The following is an 18,539-nucleotide window of genomic DNA, read 5'->3' as shown; positions in this document are numbered from 1 at the left end:
ATGTTTTCTTACAACGTTTAGTTAAAGTTCACCTGCCACAGTTTTAAAAACCAGTAAAACACCTTTATTTATCGAATTTAGTGCATATCTAAACTATTTCGCACCTCACTTCATTTCAAATACGGTGTTATTAGCGAGAACGAATAGAACAAAGTCGCGATTTTTCACACATTCCGATGTTCTCGCCATTTTCATTCAAACCGGAAGTGACGTCACAGGCACTCAATAACGACTCAATTACGAGCCAGCATTATAAATGGCTTCGGATGTATTATATCTTGCAACTTTAGTTAAAAAATTGTTGAAAAATGGAAGATGATAGCGATAACGATGAGTTTTCCGTTCAACCGTATATGTATGAGCCAGAATTTAGTGACAGTCAATCAGATTTTTCTGATTCTGACTCGGACAGCGAGGAAAATTTTGCTGATGCCCAAGACGACCATCGTGTTGGGAATACGGATTGGTAAATATATAATTTTGTTACATGCAGGTGTCGGCAAAAAACAAAATAAAATTATTCTTTGATTGTTATTCTACAGTACAAGCTTGTTGAATATGACTAGGTTGTATGGTCTAATTATTATAAATTAGAACGGATACTTGAACCTGTTCTGATTAGGAAGGAATGTTTGTATTGCAATTCGACGTATTTCTTTTATTTTCAGGTGTGCATGTTCATGTTGCACACCATATCGTGTGCAGATTGAGTGCAAATGCTGCACAGAATACCCAGAGCTGATGGAAAGGATGGACGAGGCAGGGGTAAAGTGCATAACTGAGCATACTGGCTTCAAAGCTAACTGTCTCCATCCAGATGTCATTGAAGTTTCGTTTTATGAGTTCCTTGATGTAAATGGTCCCATCGGTGATGAAGAACCAATACATGATTAAGTTGTCATTAATTATTAAAAATGTTTATGAAACCAGGACAGATTGTTTGTAAAGAAAATACACTGTAGACATTAAATAACACAATGTTTTGTGTGAACTTGTCATTTGTATTTCATACTGTAACAAGGGACAAAATTGTCACAAAACCAGGTTTTCATTGTGAAAAAAAATCTGATAAAGGGAGAAAACTCAAACTGAACTTTTGAAATGAACAAACAAAATTAACCCCCTTTGTAAGTTTTTTTTTTTTTTATAATCTATTTTTAGTCGTGGCGACCTTGACATTGGAGATATTGACGTGATTCTTTCGTGCGACACACCGTCCCATGATGGTGAACAAATGTGCCAAATGATTTTAAAATCTCACAATGAATAACATAGTTATGGCCAGGACAAGCTCATTTATGGCCATTTTTGACCTTTGAACTCAAAGTGTGACCTTGACCTTGGAGATATCGACGTAATTATTTCGCGCGACACACCGTCCAATGATGGTGAACAAATGTGCCAAATGATTTTAAAATCTGAACGACATAGTTATGGCCCGGACAAGCTTGTTCCGCCCGCCCGCCAGCCAGCCCGCCAGCCCGCCCGCATTCGCCAATCTAATAACCAGTTTTTTCCTTCGGAAAACCTGGTTAAATATGTTTTGATACAAATAATAAAAATAACATAAAAAAGACAACAATTTTAATCAACATTAAAATACGCGTGTATACAAGATGCCTGGGTTATCTAATTGTAAAATGAAGTATCAATTTTCTACACCATGATTTTTGGTTACTTACAAATGCCAGTTCATTATTATTTTTCAACATTTGAAATAAAAATATAAATACAAGCTGTTTAATTTTTTCATAAGTACACTACAATAACAACCTGCTACAACATGATGTGAAGTTGCTTACAAAATCTGATTTCTGACATATTTTCAGTAAAATATATATTATATAATATTATATTCAAGCTGAATAAGTTTGTTAAACTGTTAACTTAAGTAAGAATCTGCTACAGCATGGCTTGTGTAATTGTCAAGTTGAAAAGTACCTTTGTTTTACTAAACATACTAATATTTATCATAATGGTATCCTTATACATTTATAACTTCAGAGTATACAGATACATTGCATATAGAAGACTGGCTCGTTGGATTTGGCACCGTCTGAGCAAGAAGGACTGACGACCTCTTCCGTCATGCGCTGTGGCAGCCATTCGCCAGAGATTTCCGTCCGACTCATACATTGGATTTTGCTGCGCCAGGGATGGAAACTAACGTTTTACAGTTGGTTGCCCACATAGACAACCATCTATAGTTTTTTGGTTTCCCATCGTAAGCCTTAACGCGCCCAGTACTATGTAAATGTAGTGTCATGTGTAACCAATACTTTCTTTAAAAGTAATAGATAACTATACAACATAACGGGCAACCACTCATTTCCATCCCTGTTCGCTAATTAAATCTCGAACGATGGTTCTGCACAGCCTCTGACTTCAGGATTCTGTTTGCAGATGAAGACAGGGGTGGCGGTGAAAACAGAATGTTGCCAGAGGCAGCCCTTGCATTGGCATCGCTCTTGTACTCCTCTTTCATACTAAGCAGCTCTGCCATTAGTTCATCAACATAGTCTGAAAGTTATATTAAAATAAATTATAATTATTGATAAAATGTTCCTTCTTATTAGAGAATAATAAACAATGAATGTTTTTTGTATTGTTGTCTTCAACCATGTATTACAGAAATCTATTGCTTTAAGAAACCAAACATTAGATAAAAGATTGCATGTTAACTCATGTATTTATTTTGATATCTTAGATAATTTCACTATCTGTTCAGAAAAAGAGACTTGTATCAAGATTATTCTAAAAACTCAACAAGTTCAAAATGCAAATACATTTAATGTTGTTTTACATTCAGAATAATTACCAGATTTTAGAATCATAATTTCTAAATTTTGTTTCAACATATTGGACAAGTTCAGGTGATTTCTGTAAGCGGTAATGTATTTTTTTATGTGCAAAAACAAAATTCTTCAACAAGATAATTCAATATTGCTATCTGTGGTTATTATTTATACAATAAAATTCATTATGAATACATTACCATAAGTGCAATTCTCTTTAACTGCTTTAACCACATGGTGTCCAGCCTTGTACTTAGGAATATGAACTGAGACACACAACAGAGGCCCCAACACTTTTGTCCTTTCCCTGTGGTTTGACAGTGAATCCCTTATGTTCTGTTGGCCGAAATACAACCGTCTGAAATGATGAACATTTTGCATTTTTCAGAAAAAACAATGCCCCCTGCTGCGCCGCTTTGAAGCATATATTTGACATTTGACCTTGAAGGATAGCCTTGACCTTGACCTTTCACCACTCAAAATGTGCAGCTCCGTAAGATACACATGCATGCCAATTATCAAGTTGCTATCTTCAATATTGCTAAAGTTATGACCAATTTTAAAGTTTTCGAACGGACTAACAGACTGACAGACGGATGAACTGATGGACAGTTCAAAAACTATATGCAACCCTTTGGGAGCATAAAAAATAGAAAGTTTCCCCATGTATAGAAACAGAAAATAAAGAATAAAAACTATATCACAAGAATTGAGGATTTTCTTTTCAAGCCAATGTAAATATGTAACTCCTATCACATAAAAAAACAGGCTGTTTGGAAATAATTAAACACACTTATTAATAATTGACATTGTTTGGAGATTTTTAAACAAACTAATTATTAATTGACATTATTACGAACCTCAGATGTCTGTGATGACTGCGAATACACATTATTAAAATATAATTCAGGATCACTGATCCGAACAGGCGACTGTTCATAAGACATTTCTTCACAGACATCTGGCTCTTCCACACATGATGAATATGGGTCCTACAAATAATTGTCATGTTACTTTTTATAAATTCACACAGAATAATGACAGAATGACACAAATGTTAATATCACTTAATATAAGCCAAACTATGCTATTGAACTTAGAAATAATATGTGTCGCACTCTGAGAAACTGGGCATAATGCAGGTGCGTAAAGTGTTGTCCCAGATTAGCCTGTGCAGTCCGCACAGACTAATCAGGGACGACACTTTCTGCTGGAATGGTATTTTTTGTTTAAAGGGAGTCCCTTTTTACTGAAAATCTTGTTAAGACCGAAAGTGTTGTCCCTAATTAGCCTGTGCGGACTGCACAGGCTAATATGGGACGACACTTTACACACAGGCATTATGCCTAGTTTTCTCAGAACGCGACAGATATATTGCAATCATTAGCCTTTTAGTGGTAGTGGGGATAGTCTGACCAGTTTCCTTTTCGGATTTTGAAATTGAAGGGTGCTAATTCTTTAGAGCTCTTCAGTGCACATAGCCATATTATCTCATTTGCATCATTTTAATATAAAAGCATGTGTTTCATTATAATTAAGTAAATATTTCTAATAACATGATTGTTAATTGAAAACTCAATTTCTATTATAAATAAAACTATTTTCAGTTTGAACATAAATATTAATTTATTGATAAATACAACTTCCTTTATAATCATATGATAAAATCCACACAAGAGCATGGTGTAGGGCATAGTGAGACCTTGGGTGGGACTTGGAACTGCACCCCTTGGTTTGCTAAGCTAGGGCACTGTTCTGATAGTAATACATTTTATGAATGTTTGTTGATTTAATTGGGCTAGGAATAATCTTTTATCTTGAAACCATACTGTGTTCTACCATAATCTTGTGATATATCCAAAGATAAGGCGCTATTCAACAACCAAATAGCCATAAACTCCAAGACACTGATGGCAGTTCTGTATGGATTAATACACAACACTGGTAACTGGTGTCAATTTGACTGGTAACCATGGACATTCTTGAAACTTTAGAAACTAAGAAGCAATCATGTGCTTTGTTATATTTAATTGAATCTAGAGAATATTATTTCAGAGAAACGCCAAGCTGTTTATTGTTTAAGAAATAATAAATTGTACAAATAATTACAGTCCATGCACAAAACCCTTCTCAATTTACATTTTTATCTGAATAATTCAATACAGCATGCTGAATGGTGTTAGTAAATACTATTAATATTTTTATTAATACTATTCTAATTTACTTTTACAATGTCTTTTAATCATCTGTGTAATAGACAGTACTTTTTTTTATTTTGTTCAATATATCAATATAAGAAAGTTTACATAATTATTGTTTTACCAGCACTTTGATTCTCTCATACTTTCTTATCTTATGGAAATGTAATTGAAATAAGCCCAATATTATTTTTATACTTGAATATTTTTGGTGAGTTAGCTAGTCTTATTTATTTATCAAATGGAATGTTTTTGTCAGTTTTAAAGCTGTTCCACTGATTAACCTATTTTTCCTTATTAATAAGAGAAGTGCTTTAATTAATTGTTTGTCACTAAGCCATTAATTCATACATGCATACAAAATATAAGAAAATTTGAAAAATATATATTAAAAGGTAAAATAATTTGGCATATTCATACTGGGCATAAGGCTGTACATGATCGAACCCATGTGTGCCCCAGCATTCCTTATAAACTGACTATAGAGTTTTAAAGTGTGGATGAAATTGGAATTATCATATAAGCAGCATTTTCCAGCTACTTGGTACAGAAAGATTTCCATTTTTTGCGGATGTGTTCTGAGTGGAAGGCTCATTATCCAGAAAAACCTAATCCATCCTGTATGTTGACCATCAACAGCTCTGACATTACTCAACAATATACAGGAAATGGCCTTGAGCTCAGGTCACCTAGCTGAGAAGGACACATATCAACCACTGCGCTTATAAGACCACCTTTATGTTATTGATAAAATATAATTTATTTAAATATAATGCATGGTTAATACTGTGAAGAAATACTTATAAGTTGTTTGCGGATTCAAATGTTTGACAAAACAATGTGTGAGAATACTATAGTCTATAGGTCAAACAATATTTCTACATTACAGCTTCCTCTCCTTTGTATTAGCCTGACCAGTATTTGAAATAAACTTGCATCGGAGACTATTGTGCATTATTTTCTAACCAGATGTCAACGCATTTTTTAATACAAATGTCTTGAAATCATTTGTAATAATATGCTGTCTAATCAGACTAAAATTATTTAGCACTGTGAATATCAAAATAAACAAGCATAGATTAGTCATTAGAAACATAATTACCGGTGTCTGGTTCCTTTTAGAATAGGCGCCATACTTCGCTCGGTTGCGCTTCCCTGGCCCAAGGTCGTTGGGATTTAGTGGAGCTTTCTTTGAAGCTTAATATGCCTCTGTTTCCGGAAATATCGTTGGAATTGCACCAGCTTTGAGCTTGAGCTTTAACTCCATTCCAACACTATAGGTAGCCATAACACTTGGAGGATGAAAAAAAACAACTGTCGTCAAAATGTTTCAAGCACAATCTAGATGCCTTACTCGGTTTGAAATCAACCAGACTCCCATCGATTACTCTCCTGGAATTGACTGCCTTTATCCATTTCTTACAAGTATCATCATCTTCGGAAAACGGAAAAAAACCTTCTTTCCCTTTTCCTCACGTTCTTTGCACCCGAAAGCAACACACTGAACCATATCGAATAACGATTGTCATGCAAAAAATACAGAAAAAGCACACGAAGTCAATAAAACTTGTGTAAAAGAATTGTATTATGCTAACATGATAGATCTATTGAGTGTCAAATTTGACATTAAGCGCGAAGTGTTCACGCTTCGATTCGTAATAACAATGGACGAGTTTCCGATTCATGCGCGTTGAGTGCCTGTGACGTCACAACCAAAATAGGTGGCGGAAATACCCGGGCGGTTTACGGAAAACAAAAACATCGTTTTTTAGTATCGTAACATTTTTTGCCATAGCTCTTGATGATTCCACTCGTTTTAGAATATACATATTTATAAAAATGCATTTTTCGTTATAAAATCGACAGTTCACCTTTAGTTAATATCCTTCCACATGCATATTAAACTTGCAATAATCTATAGATTCTTCAATATACATGTACCATTATGATTTAATCATAATCTCTTTAAGAGTATGAATTTAATTCAGGATGTTTTTTAAAGTAAAATATGATATGGTGAAAACATTAACAAATATTTACAAACACGCTTTTGTGTTCTTGCTGTGTTAATGTTGTATTAAATGGAGCTAAAATAATACATTTCATTTGTTTACCTTTTAATATCTTGCACAATTGACATCCTCAGTTCAATGCTATTTCACCAAACTATACAGCGTGACAAACATAATAAAGCAGAATATGCATATGAATCTGAATATACACGGATCCACTAACATATAAATCAAATCATGTTTGTCTCTTTCCATTTTCGAACGGTTGTCGTCTTTAATGCTTTAACTTTGTGAACTCCAATTTCCCAACACAGATTTCCGTGACGCACATTCACTGTGAACATTTCTAATAAATATTTGTTGTTGTTCATCTCAAACATAGTATTTTGCGTAAATTGACACACACATTAAATAATCTCCTAATAACCATGTGATATCCGCTGTTAATTTTAGTGTTATTTATCATTTTCTTCACTGCTCATCGCAAACTTCTCGTCTGCTTGCCGCCATCTTGGACGTGTGTAAAAACAGGCGTTAACAATCGGGATACATCGACTATCGTCGGTATCCTCTGCATTATAGAGAGAGATGTGTGGATAGCAACGTAAAATCGTATTCGGCTACATTCGCGAACATTCGTAAGTCAGTTGTCATTCGGCGAAGACTCGACAAGCTCGATCGGCACTCGTTCTATGAAATTAACGCTAAATGACATTGTAATCTTATTGGCTTAATTGGGAAAATTTGGTATGTATTTTTGGGAAATTTTGATCAGATTTTTGGGAAAAAACGTCATTTTTTGCAATTGGGAAGCAGCCGAATATCGGCGGTAATTTTGGGCAAAAAAAAATCACTGAAATGTATCAAGGTGCAACATTAATTTGGCATGGCCAAATTATTTTAATGAAACATGTTTTAAAAATCACATTATGGTGGTGTGTTTTACGCTTTAATGTGACGTCATTTGATGTAAACATGAGTAAATATTCGGTATTGTTGGAAGTTTTTAGGGTTTTATTGGAATAAATGTTCAACGTGATGTGAGATATATTTCAATGATAGTAAACAATTTATATGCACAATTATTTTAATGCCATATTGTTTGAAAACCACAAACGTATCGAATAGCTATTCATCATTTGTTAGTTTAATGTGAGTGAGGTACAGGGTTTGAAATTTACGGTTCAAATGAGCGGATAATAAAATCATTCACATGCCTGCAATGATCATGTAATAAACATTTCAGAAACTACCAACTATTGGAAAGACAGTGTAGATATTCTAAACTAATTTTGAATTACCAAATAAGTAGTGCATTACTAGTTGTAGTGTAAACAATAATTTTACAAATGAGGTAAAAATCTTGACACACAATAAGTGATTACAGGAGGTTGGTGTATACAGATACATATATTGACATGCAGTAGAGTTATGAAAAACTCAATGATTTCCTTAAACAGGCTAATACTTTCCACAACTCTATTAAATTTGCCAGTGAAGTATCGAATGAAAAACACGTATTTCTTGATACTGTCTCACTTATTGAAGGGGAACGCCTTGTGTAGACTGACCTTTATTCTAAACCAACGGATAGTCATAAATACCTTCTTCCATCCAGCTGCCACCCACGTCATTGCTGCAGAAATATTCCTTTCAGTTCAGCAATTCAGCAATCCGTAGTAGACGCATATGCACCCAGAGTGACTTTTATTTGAGAACACAAGAGCTAGCTCAATAACTTCGCAAGTGAGAATATGACGATGATATTGTTTCCCAGGCTATAGCTAAAGGGAGCTCACTACAGAGGGACGAATTGCTTACATACAAAACAAAGGTCACAAATTCAAGAATTCCATTTTTAGTCAACTATAATCCAGAGTTGCCCAACATTACTGCAAGTATTGACAACCACCGATCCAAAATCATGACATCGACAAAACTACAACAAATATTCCCTGAAAAGTCTGTTATAGCCTATTACTGAAGGCCGAAAAGTCTCAGGGACATACTTGTGCGCGCCAAAGTAACACCCGAAACTGTGAAAAATTACCCTGGTGAGTCAGTCCCATGCAACACTGCTTGTTGCCAAACATGCAAGATTATGCAACCAACACAGACATTCAAGAGTAAATCAGGTGCCATTACGTCCATCAAGGGTAACCACAACTGCAAAACAGCAAATGCAGTATACCCCATGACGTGTAATATGTGCAACAAACAATATGTTGGTGAGACAAAAATGACTCAGACAGAAAAAATTGACCTTAGCTGGCGTTGGAACTGTTTAAGACAGCAGGCACTTTTGCTAAGGATGAATTACCTAAGTCTGAGTTGAAATACATGGTGGACTATGCTGCATTGTTGGACAGTGACATATAATCCCAACGAAGGTGTCGACATCAACCTACAAGGCCAGGAACAAACAGAGTGTCGTTCTGGGGACAGACATAGTGAACAGGTTTGTTACGGAATAGTTTGCCCAGTAATGTAGTGAATAGTACAATAAGTGAACTTTAAAGCATATTTTTACACTCTGACTCTAAAACAAATACTAACTCCTTTTCAGAACTATACGGGGTGAAAATGAAGGGTCAGTCCAGAAACTCGATGCCAACTATATCATGGCATGCTTGATTGTCAAGCTCTGCGGCGCCTTCCCATCTCTCGAGAAGCAATGCGGCCGAAGGCAGGACCGCTGGACCCTAGTGGCCCGGGCCTACCGCAACATCCGTTAGCTGGTGCTGGACAGCCTGGTGGTCATGAAGCAGACGGCCTTGCAACTGTTCAATATCAACAATGCCACTCTGAGCAAGTGGTACAATGGCAGAGTGAAAGTAATTAGTGTCATTATAATAACAATTCTCAATTTATTGGCAACGATGCAGTGCATAAACAAGAGCACCGCATAACGGGTGCCAACGCTCGGCTGCGGGTGCAGATTTGAATAAATGAAAGCTTGTCAGATTTTTTTTTTAGAGGTCACAGTGACCTTGACCTTTGACATAATGACCCAAAAGTAGGTATGGCGAGTAGAACTCATCAAGGTGCATCTACATATGAAGTTTCAAAGTTGTAGGTGAAAGCACTTTGATTTTAGAGACAAATGGCAAGGTTTTAGCACGACGCTGACGGCAGACGCCGGACGACGAGCTTGCTATGACAATACCCCAGGTACCTCTGAATACCTTCGTAAACAGCCGAGCTAAAAATGTTGTGAATATTGAGAATTGTTGTGAACATTGACATGCAAAAAAATCTTTTAAAGCTACCATTCTTTGATAATTTGTCAAAGAATGAAGATCGAAAGTCATTGAAAAAACTGATGGAAAGATTTTTTCACTTATGTGGGTGTCTGTTAGTCCACTTCACACCATACAGTCATTGTAGTTTAATTGAACAAGAGGGCCAAGATGGCCCTAGTTTGCTCACCTGCGAGGAGTCGGTTCATTCAATCTTTACCAAATGTCAAACTTGACCTAGATATTGTCCAGACAAACATCCTGGTCAAGTTTTATCATTATTTCATCTGCGAGTCATAATCAATGTACCTATGAAGTTTCATGACCCTAGGCGTAAGCATTATTGAGTTATCATCCGGAAACCATTTTTCTAAGTTGAGTCACCGTGACCTTGACAGCCATTGTGTGAATACTTTTTTTTGGCACTGTGACCTTGACCTTTGACCTAGTGACCTGATAATCAATAGGGGTCATCTACCAGTCATGATCAATATACCCATGAAGTTTCATGATCCTAGCCATAAGTGTTCTTGAGTTATCATCCAGAAACTATTTTACTATTTCTGGTCACCGTGACCTTGACCTTTGACCTAGTGACCTGAAAATCAATAGGGGTCATCTACAAGTAATGATCAATTTACCTATGAAGTTTCATGATCCTAGGCCTAAGCGTTCTTGCGTTATCATCCGGAAACCATTTTACTATTTCAGGTCATCGTGATCTTGACCTTTGACCTAGTGACCTGAAAATCAATAGGGGTGATCTACAAGTTATGATCAATGTACCTATGAAGTTTCATGATACTAGGCCTAAGTGTTCTTCAGTTATCACTCGGAAACCATTTTACTATTTCGGGTCATCGTGACCATGACCTTTCACCTAGTGACCTGAAAATCAATAGGGGTTATCTGCGAGTCATGATCAATGCATCTATGAAGTTTCATGATCCTAGGCATAAGCGTTCTTGAGTTATCATCCGGAAACCATTTTACTGCTTTGGGTCACCGTGACCTTGACCTTAGACCTAGTGACCTGAAAATCAATAGGAGTCATCTGCGAGTCATGATCAATGTATCTATGAAGTTTCATGATCCTAGGCATAAGTGTTCTGGAGTTATCATCCTGAAACCATCTGGTGGACGGACGGACCAACATGAGCAAAACAATATACCCCCTCTTCTTCGAAAGGGGGGGGGGCATAATGAGAAAACTGCCCCCCTCCCAGCAGCCATGTTATTCAAGTGACTGGAACCATTTTTGAACTCAACTCTCGTATCAAGAAAACAAATGTTCTGAGCAAATTTCATGAACATTGGGCCAAAAATATGACTTCTACTGTGTCCACATGTTTTCACTATATACATATAGAGAAAAATGCCCTGCCCACTGGCGACCATGTATTTTCACCGATCCCGACCATTTTCAAACTCGTCCGAGATATTAATAAAACAAATGTTTTGACCAACTTTCATGATGATTGGCCAAAAATTGTGACTTCTAGAGTGTTTAAAAGAATTCTCTATAGCCAAATAGGGAAAACTGCCACTATATACATATAGAGAAAAATGTCCCGCCCACTGGCGGCCATGTTTTTTCACCGATCTAGACCATTTTCCAACTCGTCCGAGACATCAATTGAACCAATGTTTTGACTAACTTTCATGATGACTGGGCAAAAATTGTGACTTCTAGAGTGTTTACAAGGTTTCTCTATAGCCAAATAAGGAAAACTGCCCCGCCCACTTTTGAACTCAACCAAGATATCATTAAGACAAACATTTTGACAATGTTACATAAAGATTGGGCATGAAATGTGACTTGTATAGTGTTTACATGGTTTTTCTTTTTTTTGACCTAGTGACCTAGTTTTTGACCAGGCACAACCCAGTTTCGAACTAGGTCGTGATTTCATTGGGACAAAGCTTCTGACCAAGTTTCATGAAGATGGGTCAAGAAATGTGGCCTCTAGAGTGTTTACGAGCAAATGTTAACGGACGGACGGACATACGACGGACAAAGACCGTTCACAAAAGCTCACCTGAGCAATCAGGTGAGCTAAAAACGCATCTTACTATGTGAGATGAGTTCTGGGTTCAAGCCCCAGCAGTGGCCTATCAAGTGTGAAATACAGAGCCACATGATTAAATATACACAGTTATCTACTAGTATTTAAACAGTACAATTAAACATAAGCAATAATGTTAAAGGGGCATTGCTGCTTTGCCTTTTTTGGGACTGTATTGATATTTTTGGCCAACTTTGACATTGAATAACAGGGTTTATATACATCCCAAACATAAATGCTTCTAAGTTTGTAAAAAGCAAGTCAAAGCGTGCACATTTTTTAAAAATTTGCAACTCTCCGATGTCAAAAAGTCATTTAAATGCCACTTAAATTTGACTTTTTTTGTAGAAAATGATTCATTTTGTGCTGTCCATTATCAATGTTTTACGCAGTCAGATCCAAAAGCACTCATTCTGTAGCTTGTTTGGACCAAAATCTATAATACGGTCAAGTTTCAGCAGATTCGACCCAGTGGTTCTGAGCCCTCGGTGTGCAAAATAGGGCATTTATACCGCCGGCCCTCCTGAAACGCAAAATCAACAAAAGCCCTGCGGGAAAGCGGTTTTTATGAGGCGATTTACTATGGTCCTGTTCACAACGGCCCGCAAACGCCCTTTTTTATGGGTGTTTTCTGCGTTTCTTTATGGCCCCTTAAGTTAGAACGCTTGGGGAGAAGATTGAGCACCATCCTTTGCACAAATTGGCTGTACATCCTCTCTCTATCACGTTCAAGAGTGAAACGGAACATGAAGATTGTTTTGCAATCATCAACTGCTACGAGAAAAACGTAAGAAGTCTCTATAATCATTTTCTATGCTAAATTATTTTAATGTCTTTAGTTTTTTTTAAATATTAAATTGTTGACTGATAGGAAAATATGAGGAAACATGAACATTAATAATGCTCCATGGTAATGACTTCAAAATAGAGAGAATCTGGTTCAACTTTTGGGACATTCGATGGATTGAACTTTCAGACAAATACAAGTACAGTATGAAAAAGTTGAAGCCTTAAAGGCATAGCTGTCATTCGGGAGAGATGTCTTAACAACAGAAAGGAAAAGAACATGTTTTAATCTCTCAAAGAAGGTTTATGATAAGAGAATTTCATTGGCATTTGATGAACTCGCAGGAATGTAAAGTCGTTAGTAGAAAGATCCCTTGTTGTGAAGCCCAATTATTAAATGGCCACAGAAAATCCATTGTGTAGGAGGGCAAAAATGTTACAAGGCTCTGTGGAAAACGGAAAAATAGTCTGATATACCATCCATATAATATCTCAGGTGTTACTGCAGAAAGACATGAAATACTAGTATTTTTCAAAATTGCTTAAATTTCATTATTTTGCACATGTTCAGCATGAAATATTTCTTTCATATCATAATTAGTATTTGCATAAGAATTGCTTGAGAGAAATAGGTTACCCTACAAGGAATTAACATGAGTGCTTTAAGTTTAATTGAGTTTTGTACATCTTTTCACTAAATAATTTCATTCTCAAATGCCCACACTTCTCTGAAGGGTGCCAATTTTGTTGTATGATGTAAGATTTACTTTTTAATTATTATTTTTTTGTGTAGATAAATCGATACGATTTTACCTATGTTTCAACTCGCAGGGAAAACAACTGCACGGATAGTTACCTTAACCTATAGTAATCTGTAATCTTCCTTAAAGACATTAGTGAGGTCAGCCAACTGTCCTTTTGTGTTCATCCCTAAGTAAGTGTGAATTTAAAAGGTAGGTTTGACAGAGGGGATAATCACGAGACAAACAAGATCGCAACGTCCATGAAGACAGGTATTTTTAGCCGTTTTATACCCATTATTACTTATATTAACTGTTTAAATGCCACTCACTTTCCTGCCATATCAGCATGATAGTGATGAGTGTATATTTCTTATTCATATTCGCCTTTTATCTCCACTTTACTCGCTGCAAATTTTCTTAGTGGGAGCTGTAACTTTGTGACCAGCTAAGAAATTTTGCAGCAAGTCGAGATATAAAGTGAATATTGATACAATATAAACCCTTATCATTTTCTTGCCAATATGGCTGGAAAGTGAGCAGCATTTTTTAACAAATAATAAAAGTAAACAAGAGATGTGTTTGTCAGAAAAACTATGTCCCCCTCTGCCCCGCTTTGAAGCTATATATTTGACCTTTGACCTTGAAGGATGCCCTTGACCTTTCCCACTCAAAATGTGCAGCACCATGAGATAAACATTCATGCCAAATATCAAGTTGCTATCTTCAATATTTCAAAAGTTAAGGCAAAAGTTTGACGCAAACAAACAACAGACAGGGCAAAAACAATATGTACCCCACTATAGTTGTGGGGGACATAAAAATGGTATACAACAGCTAAAAATACATGTCTTGGCATGGAGGTTTCCATGGTGTTTGTTACTTGATTACACCCTCTGTTTGAAGGCATTACAATATTTTTTTTCTCAAATCATTCTAAATGGATTCCAACCATAATTGTTCATACTATATTCATTGTATAATCTTACTTATTTTTGGCTCAGTTGCATTCAAAGAAAACTGTGTAACCTACTTGTTATAAGGAAAATTAACGTTCTTCATTTACCAAAGGAACAATACAAGACAGTGAGTATATAATGTCAAAGAGTCAAGATCAGTATACCAAACAATCTGTCTATTTTACACCACAGTGACACACTACAGTATTTCTGGACAATATAATGGACCTTCCTCCAAAGTTGCATACATGTCCACCTACTGTTAACAGCCTTTCAAGGACCAAGGGAGACAACCTTCACATGAGTGTTGACACACCTTGATTGTTGGACTGGCCTTAAAAGTACCAATAGCTCTCTGAATAAATAATCTTTACTGTCCAGTTCTTTTTTCCCCATAATAACAGTTTTCAGATTTAGTCTCACTTACAATAGAAACAAAGTCGAGAGGAAAAACAAACTACAGAAAAACATGAAAGTCAACATGCTTGTCTATGGCATATTTGACATTCATGATTAAAAAAAGTGCTGTTTGTAAAACATGCATGACCCCATATGGGCTGTCAGTTGTAGTGGCAGCCATTGTGTGAATCCGTTTTCTGTCACTGTGACCTTGACCTTTGACCTAGTGACCTGAAAATCAATAAAGGTCATCTGCCAGTCATTATCAATGTACCTATGAAGTTTCATTATCCTATGCCTAATTGTTCTTGAATTATCACCAGGAAACCATTTTACTGTTTCCAGTCACTGTGACCTTGACCTTTGACCTAGTGACCTGAAAATTAATACAGGTCATGTGCCAGTCATGATCAATGAACCTATGAATTTTCATGATCCTAGGCTTAAGCATTCTTGAGATATCATCCGGAAACCATTTTACTATTTCGAGTCACTGTGACCTTGACCTTTGACCTAGTGACCTGAAAATCAATAGGGGTCATCTGCGAGTCATGATCAATGCACCTATGAAGTTTCATGATTCTAGAAGTAAGCGTTCTTGAGTAATCATCCGGAAACCATTTTACTGGTTCGAGTCACAGTGACCTTGACCTTTGACCTAGTGACCTGAAAATCACTAGGGTTCATCTGCGAGTCATGATTAATGTACCTATGAAGTTTCATGATCCTAGGCGTAAGCGTTATTGAGTTATCATCCGGAAACCATTTTACTGGTTCGAGTCACTGTGACCTTGACCTTTGACCTAGTGACCTGAAAATCAATAGGGGTCATCTGTAAGTCATGATCAGTGTACCTATGAAGTTTCATGATCCTAGGCGTAAGCGTTCTTGAGTAATCATCTAAAAACCATCTGGTGGACGGACCGACCGACGGACCGACCGACATGAGCAAAACAATATACCCCCTCTTCTTCGAAGGGGGGCATACAAATAATTGCATCATCAGGGATCTGAGATGTATTAAAATTCTAACTCATATTATAGTCTAGAAATATTGGCGTGAACACAATTTCAGCACTTCACAAGGGTGATAAGTGTTTAATTATGTAAGCAGGAGCTATGGCTCTTTTGCATTGCATTTCCAATCATTGAGATAAATCAACCAATGTTGTGTCAATTTCAAATGCCATATAATTTTCTAAATATGTCCCATTCAAAATTTAAATGTAATACATTATCAAAGAGCAAATACTTCAATTGGGAACAGCAACACCTCTTCGGGCAGAGTACTTAAAACAGTCAATATCATTGCGGCTACTCCTCTTGCAATGCAAAAACAAACAAATAAGGTATGTGCTGCCCGTAAGTCCTTAAAAGAACACAGCATGGCTAACATAAGGAAAAACTTGGTTGCTGAAGATGCTTAAATAGGACAAAAGAATCTTCTATATATAACGTTGAAAGGGACAGTTTTACAACAATAAACATTTTCAAGTCATATGTGATACCCTTCCAAGTTTGAACAATTGCCATCACCATGAAAATAATGCTAAGTGAATACAAATTTTGGGTGTACATGTAGCGAATAAAATGTGCAGAGCTGCTTCATAGCTTAGACATGAGGACCAAACAGTTCAATTTCAGAGCCCCAATGATAGCAGGGGGGGATGAATTGTTAGACAAATGTTTATGAGTGTGATCCAATAGCGGATGAAGGGAAATGCTAAAAGTAGTTTGGTAACTTAATATTTCAGGATATACAAACTGTAAATTGCACATGTGATGGTGAGAGCAGAACATTCTAAGGTGTTTTCTTAGCTCTGAGGAGGCTACTGCCAGAGGTCACATCAACTATTGTCTTATGCTGCAGGGGTTACTGCAAAACTCAATGAGCCAAGTATAGTATTTTTTCAATAGGCAAGCACAAAACTTTATGCCACCCAGGGCTCCATTGGGCTCAAATTTTAGGGAGAAGTGACTTCTCACTGAATAAGGTAAATTAAGTAAAGAGAAAGCATGTCAATTTTTGGGATTCTTTATATAGACAGAACAACGAGTTGTCAGCTTCGGTTGTGCAAGAAAAGATAAACTATGTTTTTGGTGTGCGTATGTCTTAATCGACAGTCAAGATGATTAGGAGGCAGCTTGGATGGACCTGCAAACAATCTGCATATTGCCAAATGATTAGTGTGAAGAACAGCCAGGTCAAAAAGCATTTCACTATCGAAATGTTGAGAAAACAAGAGTATTCACTCGACGGTAGATAACAATTCAGTTGATTGTTCAGTGTGTCTTAACCCAAACATAACAATGCATGATACATTTTGTTTTTGTTCCAGGGATCCAATGGGAGACACTTAAATGTTTTGCTCCAGTCAAGCCTGCACAATGGCCCTGGAGCAGTGCCATTAAGAGTTCCAAGCTATGTTGAACAACTCGACAGTGACAGAGGGATGTGCTCCAGGACATTCTTCAAAACGACAAGGAGCACAAAAGCACCATGACGGAGCCAGCAATGACATTTGCGACATGTGAACAAATAGCAAACTTTGTTTGTGTAAATACAGTAAACAAGAAACTGGATGTCTTTTCAAAGAAGATTGACAAGCTAGAACAATTGATTTAAAGTATAAGTAAATCTGTCAGTAAAATTCTTAACCAAAATGAGTTGATCAGTAAAGGGGATTCTGACATCTGTGTTCATGTGTACGACAGTTAGGGTACGGAGGATATTCTAGCTTTAGATGATAAGTTTGAATTAGATTGTAGTAGTTTGGATGTTGGTTTTGTTGGTGCTGATGGCCCTAAAAGGAAGGAAAGAACGTGAACTGGGCAGTTTGTTTGTCTTGTCAACAAAAACGCATTTAATGTGCCATGGTCATGAGAAAAAGTAAATTTACAAAGATCAGGTTTGGGGAAAAAATCCATACAGTTCTATCTCATAGACTCAGAAACTACTGTTCATGATAAGATGATGGTTGAATTATCTGCACATAACTTCAATGCAATAGTAGGCAATTTAGAGAAACATCTAGTTATTTTAATGCCCCTATAATTTTTAGGTCGCATATATGTAAACTTTTTATGAATGGGAATAATCATGTCCGATGTTCAAGTAGGGTGAAATGACAATAAGTTCAATATATGATTGAAAAATGTTATCAGCAATTGGACTATTAGTGGTACACAATTACATTCAAATATTGTCGATGGACTGTGATTTGTTGACACCAAGCTTATTAATAGCATTTTAAATTTCTGTGTCCGAAATCGGGATATCTAGAGACATTAAAATTTCGAAGTCATGCCCACTATCAAACAGGCAAATAAAGTTAGAATATTCAA

General features: G+C 36.4%; 1 long non-coding RNA gene across 1 annotated transcript; it reads left to right on the top strand.

Moving 5' to 3' along the window:
- The first annotated feature begins 553 nt into the window (after positions 1 to 553).
- Positions 554 to 2,599, top strand: LOC127841155 (uncharacterized). The gene is made up of 2 exons (XR_008030739.1): positions 554 to 868; positions 2,492 to 2,599. It is a non-coding gene; the product is annotated as an uncharacterized LOC127841155 (long non-coding RNA).
- Positions 2,600 to 18,539: the final 15,940 nt, after the last annotated feature.

Source organism: Dreissena polymorpha, chromosome 8 (assembly GCF_020536995.1).
Source record: "Dreissena polymorpha isolate Duluth1 chromosome 8, UMN_Dpol_1.0, whole genome shotgun sequence".
In the NCBI taxonomy this organism is placed as follows: Eukaryota; Metazoa; Mollusca; class Bivalvia; order Myida; family Dreissenidae; genus Dreissena; species Dreissena polymorpha.
The sequence above is the reverse complement of the archived record's forward strand: the minus strand, read 5'-3'. Positions and strand labels throughout refer to the sequence as shown.